The following is a 17,444-nucleotide window of genomic DNA, read 5'->3' as shown; positions in this document are numbered from 1 at the left end:
GTACGATTGGATTTCTCTGGCACCCTGCTGGGACCTTCAGCTCGATTACCAACAGCAGCTCGATTTGGATGTGCATGTAAACGTAGTCAATCAGTGCGTTTACATGCACATAGAGAGAATCGAATTTCTGCCATTGCTCGACTGAAATCGAAGTTCAAAATGCCATGTATACACCTTAATTCGGCTGAAATTGAACCGAACTTGATTTCTCGGAATCGAGCTACACGACCTAGATTATGCGATTTCTGCCGAGCTACTTAGTGCATGTAAACCTTATCGAGCTATGTATTCGAGCTACTTACTTCAGCACTGCCCCTTCCGGAAGTGACGAGTGACGAGACCACAAGCGGGAAACACAACAGCCTCAGTCGGCATGACAACGGCATGAATCTTTTCTTTTTGTGGCATTGTTTGCACTGTTAAAATTTAGCTCACTTACTGTATCACCAAATACATCTGTACAGCTGTTGCATAGCTGTGATTTGTGTACATAAACAAGTCACTGTATTTGTGTGTGTGTGTGTGTGTGTGTGTGTGTATATATATATATATATATATATATATATATGTCCAACATCTGAAGAATGTCAATAAAAACAAAACAATTGAACTTTTTGTGTTTATTAAGACATAAGTTAAATTGTAAGCAAAAAATGGACTTTAGAAAAATATACAATTGTGCAAAATAAGTTGTCTTACAAAACAGTGGTCTGTACGGAAGCGTATTAGGGCCACTTGGAGAAAATATTTTTTTCAAAATTCCGAGATTAAAAGTCGGAAATTTCAAGAAAAAACTCGAAATTCCGAGATTAAAAGTCGAAATTTTCGAGATTAAAAGTCGAAATTTTCGAGAAAAAAAGTTGAAATTATGACATACAAATAACGCATGCTCTAACTGCTGCCATGGCAACGAATGGCCACCGGAAAGGGAAGTCGTGGAAATTGGCTGCCAAGCGGCCTGGCCCTGAACATGTGAACTTAGCGACGTTGACTCTGAATGCAAGACACAAGGGATGCAGTTGAAAGGTAAGATTATCATTCTGTTCTGTTTGATGTTACATTGCATTGCGGATATGGTTAAGGGTACGTAATATCAATTAGGATCAGAAGTGACACTTACTACCATGCAGGCTGCATGCTACAACCACAAGGCGTACTGCTAGTTTAGAAACCTGGACATGACACTACCCTTAGTAGCCGATCATGTCCGAGTGCTAAACGTTTGTGCGTACAATTGGTGTCCGTATAATGACTGCAGAAACCCATTTCATCTAGTTAGTATTGCTAATATTATGCTAACGCCACTACAGTAAGCCTAAGCCTCATCTGTAGAGCAGAAGGGTTTCCAAGTCACCTCTAATATTTCAATCTAGAGACATCAAACATATAATTTGCCTCGGCAGGCTAGATGAATAATTCCACTTGTACCTACCTGAAGTGTCATGAGTCCAGGAGTTAAATTCCTATTAAACGTTTTCTGGTGAGATTAGCCCACTGAATTGTTTTCGTTTTGGATTAATCAGCTATGAAAGTAGTTTAATCAAGGAAGATAACGTTAGCCTAAATTTGGGCTCAGCATGGGATGACTTTTGATGTTATCAGGGAAGCCTGTGGGGATAAGATGGAACAGGCATATCTGTCCATACAATGTGATAGTAAAATATTGTGATTTCTACAGAAAGCATCATATGTGAATGTTCTGTTATGACTTTTCTCAGTTTAACGCACTGATTTTCATATTTTCCTGTATGAAGTAGTGTTATCACACATGAAAATTAAATACATGATGTCAGAAGCACTTTGCAAATATTATCTGGTGCTACTCAAATTATTCAGTGTTATAATTTAATGCACTTGATCTGAGAATTAATAATGTATATATTTATTGTAGATTGATTCCAGCATCATAAACCTAATGACAGATGACCAGCTAAGGGAATATCTGCCTTCCTATGGTGACCGACTGGCTGTTTTTGGATACTGCAGACGGAAGGAAAAAGAACCCAGAAGTCACAAGTCAAAGGTCTTTGAGCGGCTTAAAGCAAAGATTGCAGGGAAAAAAGCTGATCGTGTGTCTGAGAGTGAGTGTCAAACCACAGCAAGAAATGCTCAGAAGAATGAGAAAAAAATTGAATTGGGATGGTTGCATTTTAGGAAAGGGGAATTTGTGCAGGTACGAACCAAAAAAGGAGGTGGAACCAGAAAAATGAGTGTTCAGAAGGAAAGTAAAAAATCAGACTTGATTGATAAAGCTGTGCAGTTGTTTTTTCCAGGTGGAAGAAATGCAGAGGGGAAGCTTGATGATTTTGACTGTGAGTTAACTGACTTTCAGCAGCATTCACTAGATGTTAGTGTCACCACTTTGTTGACCACTTTTTTTTTTTTTAATTTTGTTTTTGAGTTTACTTTACGCACTTTAAGTGGCATGAACTTTAAGTGGTATGCTGCAGAGAATTGTGAATATCTGTTGTGTGCTTTAAGGACAACAAAATGCCTTCTAATAATGGATTAGGCCTACTGTTGTACTGTTGTTGTTTTGTCTGCCTGGGAAGAGTTATTATCAGCAAAAAATTCCAGTTATCTTTATAAATAATTTCAGATGAGATGTCATGGATTTTAGTTGGAATTACCAATGTATGACTACTTGTTTACATTTCTCATGGCAACCACTGTTTTACTCCATACAGTTGCTGTTTACAAAAAAAAATCTTACTTTTGAAGGCTTCCTTCTGTAAAGATTTTAAGATGGCATTACAGTTCCAATGAAATTATATAGTTTTGCATTCTTTGTATTGTGATCTTTTAAATATCTGAATAAATAATTCAGTTAAAACTTGTTAGGATTTTGCATTTTTATTCATATTTGCAAATGTTGAATGGTAGAACAAAATAACTTGACTGCTAATACATTTGATGTGAAAATAAGAAGCTACATCTTTTAAAGCAGGTATTACAAGTAAAAAAAAAAAAACATTTTAATTGGCAATCAGTTAAACTGCAATATTTCAAATTGTGAATAAAATGGGCAAAGGAAAAAACAAAAAGACATCTCTGAAATGGCCTGTGCCTGTTGAGGTGTCCACGACCATGGCAACCTTGACATCATGTGTATCTTGTTGTGGATGTTACGGGATGCTTGAATACAGTACTATCTCATCTTACAACAGGTGACACAAGACCGGGTCCAATAAAATTAATGATTTACACCAAGATCATTGTTTATCAGCTGTCTGAGTGTGAGATACAGGTTAACTGTTTCAAACACATCATTTGTTAATGACAGATTATGCTCTGACATTAGGTCCACACAAATGTGAAACACATCCTCATCAGATGGAAAGTCTTTGAACATACACTCTTCAAGGCAGACTTCAACTTTCTCCAGGTCCACATTCTGCAAATAGTCTCTGCCTCCGTACAGCTGAGGGACTGCATGTAATATGGAGGGACGTCCATGAGGTGAACGAGAGTTGTGGACTTGATGGACTCTGTGGTCATTCCAAGTCGATACAACCCCATCAACTTCTTCCTAGAGATCAGACATAATATTCAGTATATAAATTCTGTATTACAGTTTCAGTAACAGTATCCTGACTATTTAAGATGGAGTGGTTGAAATGATTTCATTTGGGTGGGAGAGGGGGTGGGCACAATACAAACAAACCAGGAGCAGGGGTGTTGAAGTGGGAGGCAAAGTGGGATTCATTATCCAGGACCCAATAGTAGGGGCCCTGGGCTAGGGATGGGACGTTTTTTTAGGCCGAGGCACTATTGTGTAATGCCATGTGTAACAAAGCACTTATTTGATAAAGGACAAGGCCTCTATAAGGGTAGTGTGTATAGACTTAGGCTACTCTCTGGATTCTCAGTGATAAGAAGCTATATGGCAGCACCCAAAATTTATTGTGAATTTGATTACTTCAAGATTGCACATGCCTAGTGAATTTGGCTTAATATTTATGGGAAAAGCTGTGACAGTCAATGCTGTGTCTATTTTAGTAGTCAGTCATATTAAATTATAACACTGAAGAATTTGAGTAGCACCAGATAATATTTGCAAAGTGCTTCTGACATCATGTATTTAATTTTCATGTGTGATAACACTACTTCATGCAGGAAAATATGAAAATCAGTGCGTTAAACTGAGAAAAGTCATAAAAGAACGTTCACATATGATACTTTCTGTAGAAATCACAATGTTTTACTATCACATTGTATGGACAGATATGCCTGTTCCATCTTATCCCCACAGGCTTCCCTGATAACATCAAAAGTCATCCCATGTTGAGCCCAAATTTAGGCTAACGTTATCTTCCTTGATTAAACTACTTTCATAGCCAATTAATCCAAAACGAAAACAATGCAGTGGGCTAATCTCACCAGAAAATGTTTAATAGGAATTTAACTCCTGGACTCATGACACTTCGGGTAGGTACAAGTGGAATTATTCATCTAGCCTGCCGAGGCAAATTATACGTTTGATGTCTCTAGATTGAAATATTAGAGGTGACTTGGAAACCCTTCTGCTCTACAGATGAGGCTTAGGCCTACTGTAGTGGTGTTAGCATAATATTAGCAATACTAGCTAGATTAAACGGGTTTCTGCAGTCATTATACGGACACCAATTGTGTCGTTTCACTGTACGCACAAATGTTTAGCACTCGGACATGATAGGCTACTAAGGGTAGTGTCATGTCCAGGTTTCTAAACTAGCAGTACGCCTTGTGGTTGTAGCATGCAGCCTGCATGGTAGTAAGTGTCACTTCTGACCCTAATTGATATTGCGTACCCTTAACCATATCCGCAATGCAATGTAACATCAAACAAAACAGAATGATAATCTTACCTTTCAACTGCATCCCTTGTGTCTTGCATTCAGAGTCAACGTCGCTAATGCAAGGCTGACACTTGCACGACTTTTGGCCAGGATTTTGTCGTGGCAAGTCGTGCCATTTTGGGGCACGAACTGGGAGGCTCCCGCACTGTTCACGACTAGTTCACGCATAGTTCACGACGAGTTCACGAATGCGTGCCCGTCCACATTCACGAACTGGCACGACGAGTTCACACATACTTTGCGCATAGTTTACGCACTTCCCGCATTGGCACGACGAGTTTGCGCAATTCGGACGGTGTCGTGCCGACTTGGGCACGCCTGTGTCATGCACAACCTCATCCTCATCAGATACCCACACGCAATTTCAGAAGTGGACTGCGAAGATCCGGACACACATGATCTGATCCCTGGTGGATGGAGGACTGACCGACACCTGCAGGGGCTGCTGCCTCTAACCGGCCATCATACCCAGAAGGATGCAAAGGATCAGCGAGACTACCTGTCACATTACTACATGTCCCCTGCTGGTGCTCTCCCTTGGCAAGAAAGAATGGTAGTAGCTTCATGAGCTGCATCCACAGTTGTTCCATTTTTGAAATAAAAGAAACGAAACTCCCCCCCCCAAAAAAAAGTCATGAAGGAATAGAAAATAAAAGACATTAAAGAAAAAAGCAAGAAAAAAAAATTGCGAATGGCGAGAAGTGTCCGGGAAGCCCTATATATACCCCCGCACCGACGTGAGCGCCACTGTCGCGCAGTAGTCGTGAACTGCTCGTGAACTCGTCGTGAACTGCTCGTGCCATGCGCAAACTGTTCGTGAAGTGCGTAAACTAGTCGTGAACTGCTTGTGCCATCAATGCGTGACCGTGTCAGTGGGAAGGCACGGCCACGCTGCAACGCGCACCAATTCGTGAACATGTCGTGAACTACTCGTGAACTCGATGTGAGCTGTTAGTGAACTATTCGTGGCAGTTTGTGACAGTCGTGGCATGGCACGCACTTCCACGCACTGGCACGCATCCTCCCGCATCGTCCCGACGAGTTCACGACGAGATCACGAACAGTTTGCGCATAGTTCACGACCCGGTCGCGAAATTTTGTCGTGACCGAAATTTTGTCGTGACCAAAATTTTGAACATTTCAAAATTCTTGTCCCAACATGGCACGCAGTCACGACGGGTTTACGCACACTTCACGCCAGTTTACGACTAGTTTGCGCACTGGCACGACTCGAGTCGTGCCAATGCGTGCCACGGAATCGTGCAAGTGTCAGCCTTGCATAAGTTCACATGTTCAGGGCCAGGCCGCTTGGCAGCCACTTTCCACGACTTCCCTTTCCGGTGGCCATTCGTTGCCATGGCAGCAGTTAGAGCATGCATTCTTTGTATGTCATAATTTCGACTTTTTTTCTCGAAAATTTCGACTTTTTTCTCAAAAATTCTGACTTTAATCTCGGAATTTCGAGTTTTTTCTTGAAATTTCCGACTTTTAATCTCGGAATTTTGAAAAAAATATTTTCTCCAAGTGGCCCTAATACACTTCCGTAGGTCTGCGCAGGACAGTTTGTAGCCATACAGTCTGTTAGAGCAAGCCTAACAGCTTGAGCACGGAATTTGTGAACACGGAACTGCCAGTGTTGCCAGATTGGGCGGTTTTAAGTGCATTTTGGCAGATTTGAACATGTTTTGGGCTGGAAAACGTCAGCAGTATCTGGCAACACTGCTGATAACTTTGTTTATACACTTGAATAGCTCTTCTTCATGACGACAACCAGAAGTGTACCAACACGATGGGGCATGTAGTGCCACCTGTGGCTCGGGTGCACAATGCACCTCACACAATCAGTGCGTTTACATGCACATAGAGAGAATCGAATTTCTGCCGTTGCTCGACTGAAATCGAAGTTCAAAATGCCATGTATACACCTTAATTCGGCTGAAATTGAACCGAACTTGATTTCTCGGAATCGAGCTACACAACCTAGATTATGCGATTTCTGCCGAGCTACTTAGTGCATATATACCCTATCGAGCTACGTATTCGAGCTACTTACTTCAGCACTGCCCCTTCCGGAAGTGACGAGTGACGAGACCACAAGTGGGAAACACAACAGCCTCGGTCGGCATGACAACGGCATGAATCTTTTCTTTTTGTGGCATTGTTTGCACTGTTAAAATTTAGCTCACTTACTGTATCACCAAATACATCTGTACAGCTGTTGCATAGCTGTGAATTGTGTACATAAACAAGTCATTGTATTTGTGTGTGTGTGTGTGTGTGTGTGTGTGTGTGTATATATATAGATGTCCAACATCTGAAGAATGTCAATAAAAACAAAATTGAACTTTGTGTGTTTATTAAGACATAAGTTAAATTGTAAGCAAAAAAAAAAAATTTTGTAAGCAAAAAAATGGACTTTAGAAAAATATACAATTGTGCAAAATAAGTTGTCTTACAAAACAGTGGTCTGCGCAGGACAGTTTGTAGCCATACAGTCTGTTAGAGCAAGCCTAACAGCTTGAGTACGGAATTTGTGAACACAGAACTGCCAGTGTTGCCAGATTGGGCGGTTTTAAGTGCATTTTGGCGGATTTGAACATGTTTTGGGCTGGAAAACGTCAGCAGTATCTGGCAACACTGCTGATAACTTTGTTTATACACTTGAATAGCTCTTCTTCATGACGACAACCGGAAGTGTACCAACACGATGGGGCGTGTAGCGCCACCTGTGGCTCGGGTGCACAATGTACCTCATACAATAGCTCGATTAACTTGTGTGCATGTAGGATTGGATTTCTCTGGCACCCCTGCTGGGACCCTTAGCTCGATTACAGATAGTAGCTCGATTTGGATGTGCATGTAAAAGCACTGAATAGCTCGATTTCATTGTGTGCATGTAGGATTGGATTTCTCTGGCACCCTTCTGGGACCTTCAGCTCGATTACCGACAGCAGCTCGATTTGGATGTGCATGTAAACGTAGTCAATGACCAGGGTGTGAAGAGTCTTTTGAAATGTCCATTGCTTTCCTGCAGCATCTGGAGGTGTAAATCTGTTCCAGGGTGGGGAGGGGGGAGCCTATTGTTTTCTCTGCTGCCCTAACGACCCTGCGGAGTGCCTTCTTCTCTGAGGATGTGCAGCTGCCGTACCATACACACAGTCCGTACGTGAGCACACTCTCTATGGAGCAGTGATAGAAGGCCCGGAGCAGATTTTGGGAGAGACAGTTCTTTCTGAGGATTTTCAGAAAGTACAGTCTCTGCTGCGCCTTCTTCAGCAGCTCCTTGGGTGTTGGCACTCCAGGTTAGGTCGTTCTCTAGTTCAATGCCGAGAAACCTGAACACCAGGACCCTCTCCACACAGGCCCCGTTGATGATGAGTGGCTGGATGTCAGCTTTGTTTTTCCTAAAGTCAATAGATAGTTTTCACATGACGTCACAGAGTCGGGGATTCCCTAGTGGTGGCCATCTTGCGGGTCAAGCTTACCGTACGGGTGACTGAGCACACATTGTAACACGCGAGTACAAAGTCTTCAAAAGAACCCAAGCAGGCTATTTAAAGCTAGCAGTGGTGCACACCTGTTGTATTCACGGCTGTCGTAATAGGTCAAATGATGAAGTCAAGTGGAGCTTTTATGGAATTCCCACTGTACGGGAGCACGAAGGCGAGCAAACAAAGAAACTCAGCATACAAAGGAGAAATCTATGGCTTGCGAGAATCAACCGCAAGGATTATCAGCCTTCCAAACACAGCAAAGTCTGCTCCGATCATTTTATAAGTGGTAAGTTGTTTAAATAAACAATCAATTGTGTTTAAGTTTGTTTTTGGAAACCAAAACATCATGTGAACAATCTCTGGAGAATGCCTAACTGGAACCGCTGAGTGTACATTTACATTGTAATGTACACTTAATATCGCTCGTTTGTCATGTTTCTATTTGAAACTTGTCACTTCACTCACGCAAGGGTCATTTTTGAAAAAGATTTTAGGTCTATTCTGTATGATTTGATTTGTGTTTGGGATGCAAACAGCACGCCTTTTGGCGGATGCCACCTGAATCGCGCAGATCCGATTTTTTTTTTTAGGGGGGGCGTTGGAGTGTCTGATTATAATTTCAAAGTAAATTCTGTATTAAAATTACTAAATAAGCAAATCCGTTACAGTCCATGAAACAGGAAGTACAACCCCGATTCCAAAAAAGTTGGGACAAAGTACAAATTGTAAATAAAAATGGAATGCAATGATGGGGAAGTTTCAAAATTCCATATTTTATTCAGAATAGAACATAGATGACATATCAAATGTTTAAACTGAGAAAATGTATCATTTAAAGAGAAAAATTAGGTGATTTTAAATTTCATGACAACAACACATCTCAAAAAAGTTGGGACAAGGCCATGTTTACCACTGTGAGACATCCCCTTTTCTCTTTACAACAGTCTGTAAACGTCTGGGGACTGAGGAGACAAGTTGCTCAAGTTTAGGGATAGGAATGTTAACCCATTCTTGTCTAATGTAGAATTCTAGCTGCTCAACTGTCTTAGGTCTTTTTTGTCGTATCTTCCGTTTTATGATGCGCCAAATATTTTCTATGGGTGAAAGATCTGGACTGCAGGCTGGCCAATTCAGTACCCGGACCCTTCTTCTACACAGCCATGATGCTGTAATTGATGCAGTATGTGGTTTGGCATTGTCATGTTGTAAAATGCAAGGTCTTCCCTGAAAGAGACGTCGTCTGGATGGGAGCATATGTTGCTCTAGAACCTGGATATACCTTTCAGCATTGATGGTGTCTTTCCAGATGTGTAAGCTGCCCATGCCACACGCACTAATGCAACTCCATACCATCAGAGATGCAGGCTTCTGAACTGAGCACTGATAACAACTTGGGTCGTCCTTCTCCTCTTTAGTCCGAATGACACGGCGTCCCTGATTTCCATAAAGAACTTCAAATTTTGATTCATCTGACCACAGAACAGTTTTCCACTTTGCCACAGTCCTTTCTGATATTGCTCCACTATTTGTCGGCGCAGAATTAGGGGGATTGGTGATCCTCTTCCCATCTTTACTTCTGAGAGCCGCTGCCACTCCAAGATGCTCTTTTTATACCCAGTCATGTTAATGACCTATTGCCAATTGACCTAATGAGTTGCAATTTGGTCTTCCAGCTGTTCCTTTTTTGTACCTTTAACTTTTCCAGCCTCTTATTGCCCCTGTCCCAACTTTTTTGAGATGTGTTGCTGTCATGAAATTTCAAATGAGCCAATATTTGGCATGAAATTTCAAAATGTCTCACTTTCGACATTTGATATGTTGTCTATGTTCTATTGTGAATACAATATCAGTTTTTGAGATTTGTAAATTATTGCATTCCATTTTTATTTACAATTTGTACTTTGTCCCAACTTTTTTGGAATCGGGGTTGTATAAGGATGAGAAAAAAACAGTATAAATCGGAAAGCTGCGCACATTTTCGCAGCCCGAGCGGTGTGCAGGACTGCGCAAATGTGCGCAGCTTTCCGATTTAAACTGTTTTTTTCTCATCCTTATACTTCCTGTTTCATGGACTGTAACGGATTTGCTTATTTAGTAATTTTAATACAGAATTTACTTTGAAATTATAATCAGACACTCCAACGCCCCCCCCAAAAAAAATCGGATCTGCGCGATTCAGCCGTGAAAAAGGCGGCATCCGACAAAAGGCACGCTGTGAATATATAAAGTTGTATATATCAGACAGCCTTTAAAGTTTGATGAAGTCAGTTTCAGGCTTTGGAGCAGGCTTTGGCAGTGTCAGCCTTTGGCAGCCCTGCATAGTCACTTGAAAATGCATCTTTGTCCACTTCGTAGGGGTCAATTCCCCCAATCAAGGCCAGTTTGGCTGCATACCGTTGTCGTGAGATGTCGTCTAATGTATTTATATACTTCTGTTTGCTTGATTTTGCCGACATTGATCTTTATTTTAGAAAACTGACTATATAACTTCATAAATTCGTCCGAGATAACGTAGCCGGTAATGGTGATGGTCCGGTTTTTTTGCCCCACAAGATGGCGGCTGGAGGGCGTTCCCCGGAATGCCATGACGTCAGTGAAAACTATCTATAACCAGCTCCTTTGTTTTGGTGGTATTGAGGAGCAGATGGTTGACTTTGCACCACTCTGACATCCGCTCCACCTTGTCCCTGTATGCTAGCTCACCCTCCTCGCCCCAGATGAGTCCGACCACGGTCGTGTCAGGGCTCGAAATTCTTTTTTTTTTTTCACCAGCCAGCCGGACTAGTTACCTTCCAAAGTAACTAGCCAAACAGAAAATCAACTAGCCAAAATTTGTTCATGTATGAATTTTACTTCTGTCAAAAATAATGCAAAAGAGAGTACCGTAGTTACCATTGTTCATGACTAATGTGCATTTATTTCAAGACCCGAGTATTTTGATACTGTTGTTAAATACATAAATGAGAACAACACAGAGCACCATAATATAATATCAACAAATAATAATATATTGGAAAACTTGGTGTATGAGTATTGAAAACAAATATACTATCATGACTATAGCACCCAAAATATGTCCAACATGCTTTCTGTATTTAACCATTTATGAGAGAGAAAGCATTAGGAGCTTCATATTGACTAGGAATCAACTTGAAAAAAATTAATTATTCCATAAAAATCGTATTGCAGCCAAGGCCTACCCTGCTCCCACGTTTGCTTATAAGTCCTTTGTCGTTTCTCCTCTTCAGACCGAGGTCGCTTTGTCCCCGTCTCTGGCGGTTTCTGTACACCTTTCAGAAAATTCCACATCGCAACATAGCTTTGGCAGATGTAGATGTAAACAACAAAAACACACGTGTTTAAATGGGCGATAATGTGGCCACATCTATTGAATTTGATAACGTGATGTGGCAGCGGGGGCGTGGCCAAGCGGCGGTCTGTGAATGGAGGGTGGAGTCAAGGAAGGTAAGTGGTGGAATCATTGCACCTGATGAGGATTAACCTGTGTTTGTGTATCTTTTATAAAAGGCTGAAAAGCTAGCAATAAATAGTTAATTGAGAACTCAATTCTGGCCTGCCGTGCTTCTGTGCTCCACCCACCTGGTCCGATACTATACGTGATTACCGCGATATTCAACGAGATACGTTATATGCATGCGCAGTCGTGAAAAAACAGACAGCCTGACTCGTACACGATATGATTCGGAATTTTTCGGTAGTTTCCGTCCTGCCGATAAACACATCGATTAACACAGACACGGCACGCACTTAATATGTGGCAGTTTTAGTTGACGGTGTGTCTGAATCTTCGCTTCATATATATTTTTTATTTTCAACTAGCCAGCCGGACTGACTAGTGACAGGAATTACCCGCCAAATGACAAATTAAGTCGCCTTGGGCGACCGGACCACCGCGAATTTCGAACCCTACGTGTCATCTGCGAACTTTACAATCATGTTGTTAAGGTGGGTGGAGACACAGTCATACGTGTAGAGGGTGTAAAGGAGTGGGCTAAGTACACAACCCTGTGGCGAGCCGGTGTTCAGGTTGAGAGCAGTGGAGGTGTGGGAACCCAGCCTGACCTTCTGGGAGCAGCCTGACAAAGTCTAATATCCAGCTGCAGGTGAATGGTGGAACCCCAAGGTCCATCAGCTTGGACACCAGTCATTGTGGAAGGATGGTGTTAAATTCCGAGCTGAAGTCCACAAAGAGCATTCTGGCGTAGCTCCCCTGCTGCTCCAAGTGGGTCAGTGCAGCGTGAAGTGCTGTGCATATAGCATCCTCCGTGGATCTCTTTGCTTTGTAAGCAAATTGAAGAGGGTCCAGCTCAGCAGGCAGGCAGGCAAAGATATGACTCCACACCAGTTTCTCAAAGCACTTCATGATGACAGGTGTAAGTGCCACTGGGCTGTAGTCATTCAGGGTGTTGATGTTAGGTTTTTTTGGCAGCAGTACAATGGTTGAGGACTTAAGGCAGGATGGGACAATGGCCTGAGACAGGGACTGGTTAAAAATCCTTGTGAAGACTCCAGCCAGTTGATCCGCACAGTCTTTCAGCACCCGTCCCATCACACCGTCGGGTCCTGCAGCCTTCCTTGGGTTCACCTTCCTCATCACCTGCCTCACCTCACACTCCTCTATCGTGAGTGTGAGGCTGCTGTGGACAGGCGGCTGTGATGGAGCTGCTGTTGGTGTCACCTCAAAGCGGGCAAAGAAGATATTCAGCTCCTCTACCAGAGAAGAGTCTCCCTCCGTGGGCGGGGGGTTGCTGGATCTGTAACTGGTGATGTGCTGGACACCCTGCCACACCTGCCTGGTGTTGTTGCTCCTGAGCTGGCCCTCTATCCTCCTTCTGTATGTTGCCTTGGCCTCATGGATGCCTCTTTTCAGGTTGGCTCTAGCTGCACTGTAGAGTGCCTTATCCTCCGACCTGAAAGCAGTGTTCCTGGCTTTCACCAGGCTCCGGACCTCCTTTGTCATCCAGAGCTTCCTGTTGGGATAAATCCTTGTACGTTTGTCCCTGGTGAAATTGTCTGTGCAGAACCTGATGTAATCCAGGACTGCTGTAGTGTGGTTCTCCAGGTCCTGGTGAGCAAAAATCTCAGTCGGTTCTTTGGAAGCAGTCCTGTAGCTGGAGGGAGCCATCCTCAGGCCATGTGCTAACAGTCCGGGTCGTAATGGGAGCTTGTTTCCAGAGGGGGGTGTATGCAGGGATCAGAAGCAGGGACATGTGATCAGACTGGCCAAGGTGTGCTAGGGGTTTAGTCCTGTAGGCCCGTTGGATGTTTGTGTACAACTTGTTCAGTGTCTTTTCTCCCCTGGTTGTACACTTTGTGTTGATGGAATTTGGGGAAGACTGCTTTCAGATCAGAATGATTAAAGTCCCCGGAAATGATGTGAGCAGCCACGGGATACTTGTTCTGTTTGTTGCCGATGGTGTCGTGCAAAAGTCCCAGAGCCGAGCTAGCATTAGCATCTGGTGCTATATACACAGCAGTGAGTAGTACAGCGTTAATCTCACGGGGGAGGTACAAGGGTCTGCATTTAATTGTCATGAACTCCACACCCGGAGAGCAGTGTCTAGCAACTACTGTGGAATTCGTGCACCGGCTGTTGTTTACATAAATGCATAGCCCCCTTCCTCTTTTCTTACCAGAGCTTTCCGACCTGTCTTGCCGGTGTGCTGTGTAGCCTGCTAGCTCGATAGCCGTGTCCGGTATGAGTGGATTCAACCACGTCTCTGTGATCAGCAGAATGCAGCAGCCCCGGATAAGATTATCGGTTGCAATCCGCAGCTTCCACTCATCCAGTTTGTTCACAAGAGACCTCACATTAGAGAGGAAAATGCTTGGAAGTGGTGGTTTGTGCGGCTGCTTCCTTAGCCTTACTAGCATGCTGCCCCGGCACCCCCTTTTTTGTTTACGTTCTCTGCACCGCCGCCGGCTCCTCGAAGCTGGGATTGTAATCCACGGAGAGCCCGGTCAGGAAGTCATATGACAAGCTTCCCTCGAACTTTTGTCCTATAGATAAAATATCCAGCCGGCTATAGGTGTTTTTAACCAGACAGGATGGAAAAAACAAACTCTGAGTCGGAGAGTACAAAGCCGCTGCGTCTAGGCGTCTAGCTTAGTTTGAACATCCATCCATTATCCGTAACCGATTATCCTGTACAGGGTCGCAGGCAAGCTGGAGCCTATCCCAGCTGACTATGGGTGAGAGGTGGGGTACACCCTGGACAAGTCACCAGGTTATCACAGGGCTGACACATAGAGACAAACAACAATTCACACTCGCACCTACGGTCAATTTAGAGCCACTAATTAGCCTAACCTACATGTCTTTGGACTGCGGGGGAAACCGGAGGAAACCCACACAGACACGGGGAGAACATGCAAACTCCGCACAGAAAGGCCCTTGTCGGTCACTGGGCTCAAACCCAGAACCTTTTTGCTCTGAGGCGACAGCACTAACCACTACACCACCGTGCCATCCTTAGTTTAGACAAAAACTACTAAATATTAACAGTTGGATCAAGTGGCAAAGTTTGAAATGTACAGTGGTGCTTAAAAGTTTGTGAACCCTTTAGAATTTTCTATATTTCTGCATAAATATGACCTAAAACATCATCAGATTTTCACACAAGTCCTAAAAGTAGATAAAGAGAACCCAGTTAAACAAATGAGGCAAAAATATTATACTTGGTCATTTATTTATTGAGGAAAATGATCCAATAGTACATATCTGTGAGTGGCAAAAGTATGTGTACCTTTGCTTTCAGTATCTGGTGTGACCCCCTTGTGCAGCAATAACTGCAACTAAACGTTTCCGGTAACTATTAATCAGTCCTGCACACCGGTGTGGCAGTTCGATATGAGTGAGTGGAGCACAGAGGACAGCAGGACAGAGATCAGGTGTATACAGAGGCTTTATTGCCACACTTTTTAGTCTAACAATTTTTACACCCAACAAATAGAGGCACACACACACACTAGCGTCTCGTCCGGGGGATGAGCTCCTCTGCTCTCTGTTCGCCCTCCCTAAATAGGGCACGGTCACTGGGAAGACGCACACAAACACAGGTTAATTGCAGTCAGGTGTAGTGATTCTGCCACTTACCTTCCCTGACTCCGCCCTCCTGTCGCAGACCGGTGCTTGACCACGCCCCCACTGCCACAACCGGCTTGGAGGAATTTTAGCCCATTCCTCCGTACAGAACAGCTTCAACTCTGGGATGTTGGTGGGTTTCCTCACATGAACTGCTCGCTTCAGGTCCTTCCACAACATTTCTACTGGATTAAGGTCAGGACTTTGACTTGGCCATTCCAAAACATTAACTTTGTTCTTCTTTAACCATTCTTTGGTAGAACAACTTGTGTGCTTAGGGTCGTTGTCTTGCTGCATGACCCACCTTCTCTTGAGATTCAGTTTATGGACAGATGTCCTGACATTTTCCTTTAGAATTCGCTGGTATAATTCAGAATTCATTGCTCCATCAATGATGGCAAGCCGTCCTGGCCCAGATGCAGCAAAACAGGCCCAAACCATGATACTACCACCACCATGTTTCACAGATGGGATAAGGTTCTTATGCTGGAATGCAGTGTTTTCCTTTCTCCAAACATAATGCTTCTCATTTAAACCAAAAAGTTCTATATTGGTCTCATCTGTCCACAAAGCATTTTTCCAATAGCCTTCTGGCTTGTCCACGTGATCTTTAGCAAACTGCAGACGTGCAGCAATGTTCTTTTTGGAGAGCAGTGGCTTTCTCCTTGCAACCCTGCCATGCACACCATTGTTGTTCAGTGTTCTCCTGATGGTGAATTCATGAACATTAACATTAGCCAATGTGAGAGAGGCCTTCAGTTGCTTAGAAGTTACCCTGGGGTCCTTTGTGACCTCGCCAACTATTACACGCCTTGCTCTTGGAGTGATCTTTGTTGGTCAACCACTCCTGGGGAGGATAACAATGGTCTTGAATTTCCTCCATTTGTACACAATCTGTCTGACTGTGGATTGGTGGAGTCCAAACTCTTTAGAGATGGTTTTGTAACCTTTTCCAGCCTGATGAGCATCGACAACGCTTTTTCTGAGGTCCTCAGAAATCTCCTTTGTTCGTCCCATGATACACTTCCACAAACATGTGTTGTGAAGATCAGACTTTGATAGATCCCTGTTCTTTAAATAAAACAGGGTGCCCACTCACACCTGATTGTCATCCCATTGATTGAAAACACCTGACTCTAATTTCACCTTCAAATTAACTGCTAATCCTAGAGGTTCACATACTTTTGCCACTCACAAATATGTAATATTGGATCATTTTCCTCAATAAATAAATGACCAAGTATAATATTTTTGTCTCATTTGTTTAACTGGGTTCTCTTTATCTACTTTTAGGACTTGTGTGATAAAACATCTGATGTTGTTTTAGGTCATGTTTATGCAGAAATATAGAAAATTCTAAAGGATTCACAAACTTTCAAGCACCACTGTACACTGCCCCACTAGCACGTGTAATATCTGCTGTAAATAAAGTGACAAATTTGTATTTTGTTATAAGGATTTCTTTCTGCGGATAGTTGTGCTGGACATGGACAGCTCACAGAAATACCCCACGTAGCTGAAGCTAAATTTGAGATATTATTTTTAAACTAACTGCTCTCAAGTGTATGAGCTGCTCATATTCAGGTTCCTTTTTCTGAAGTCTTAAAGCAGTCTAGTGTGATTTTATCTTAAAGACTGTACATGCACTTGAATCAGGCTTGATTGAGCCAGCTGGCCATGTTTTCATCGTTTCTCCGGTTCCTGGCAGACTCTCAGCCTCAAGTTTGCTCTATTTTATTATTATTGAAACTGATTGATAGATTAATTGTGAAAAAAGGTGCATGTTGTTCTGAATAAGAAAGGATAGAAGGGGTTTGATTTCCCAAGAGCAATCCAATGAGCACAAATTTCTCTGTGAACCCTCACTGTAACTATAATCTCCGTGTTTCCATTCTTACATATTGTATCAGTGCTTTCTGACAAGAACAAGGTTGGTCATAGCGTCCTATAATTGTCTCCATTTAAATGCAACATGTGAGCTTCAAAATGTGTCCTTTAGATAATTAC

This window comes from Neoarius graeffei, chromosome 13, assembly GCF_027579695.1.
Source record: "Neoarius graeffei isolate fNeoGra1 chromosome 13, fNeoGra1.pri, whole genome shotgun sequence".
Taxonomy (NCBI): Eukaryota; Metazoa; Chordata; class Actinopteri; order Siluriformes; family Ariidae; genus Neoarius; species Neoarius graeffei.
The sequence above is the reverse complement of the archived record's forward strand: the minus strand, read 5'-3'. Positions refer to the sequence as shown.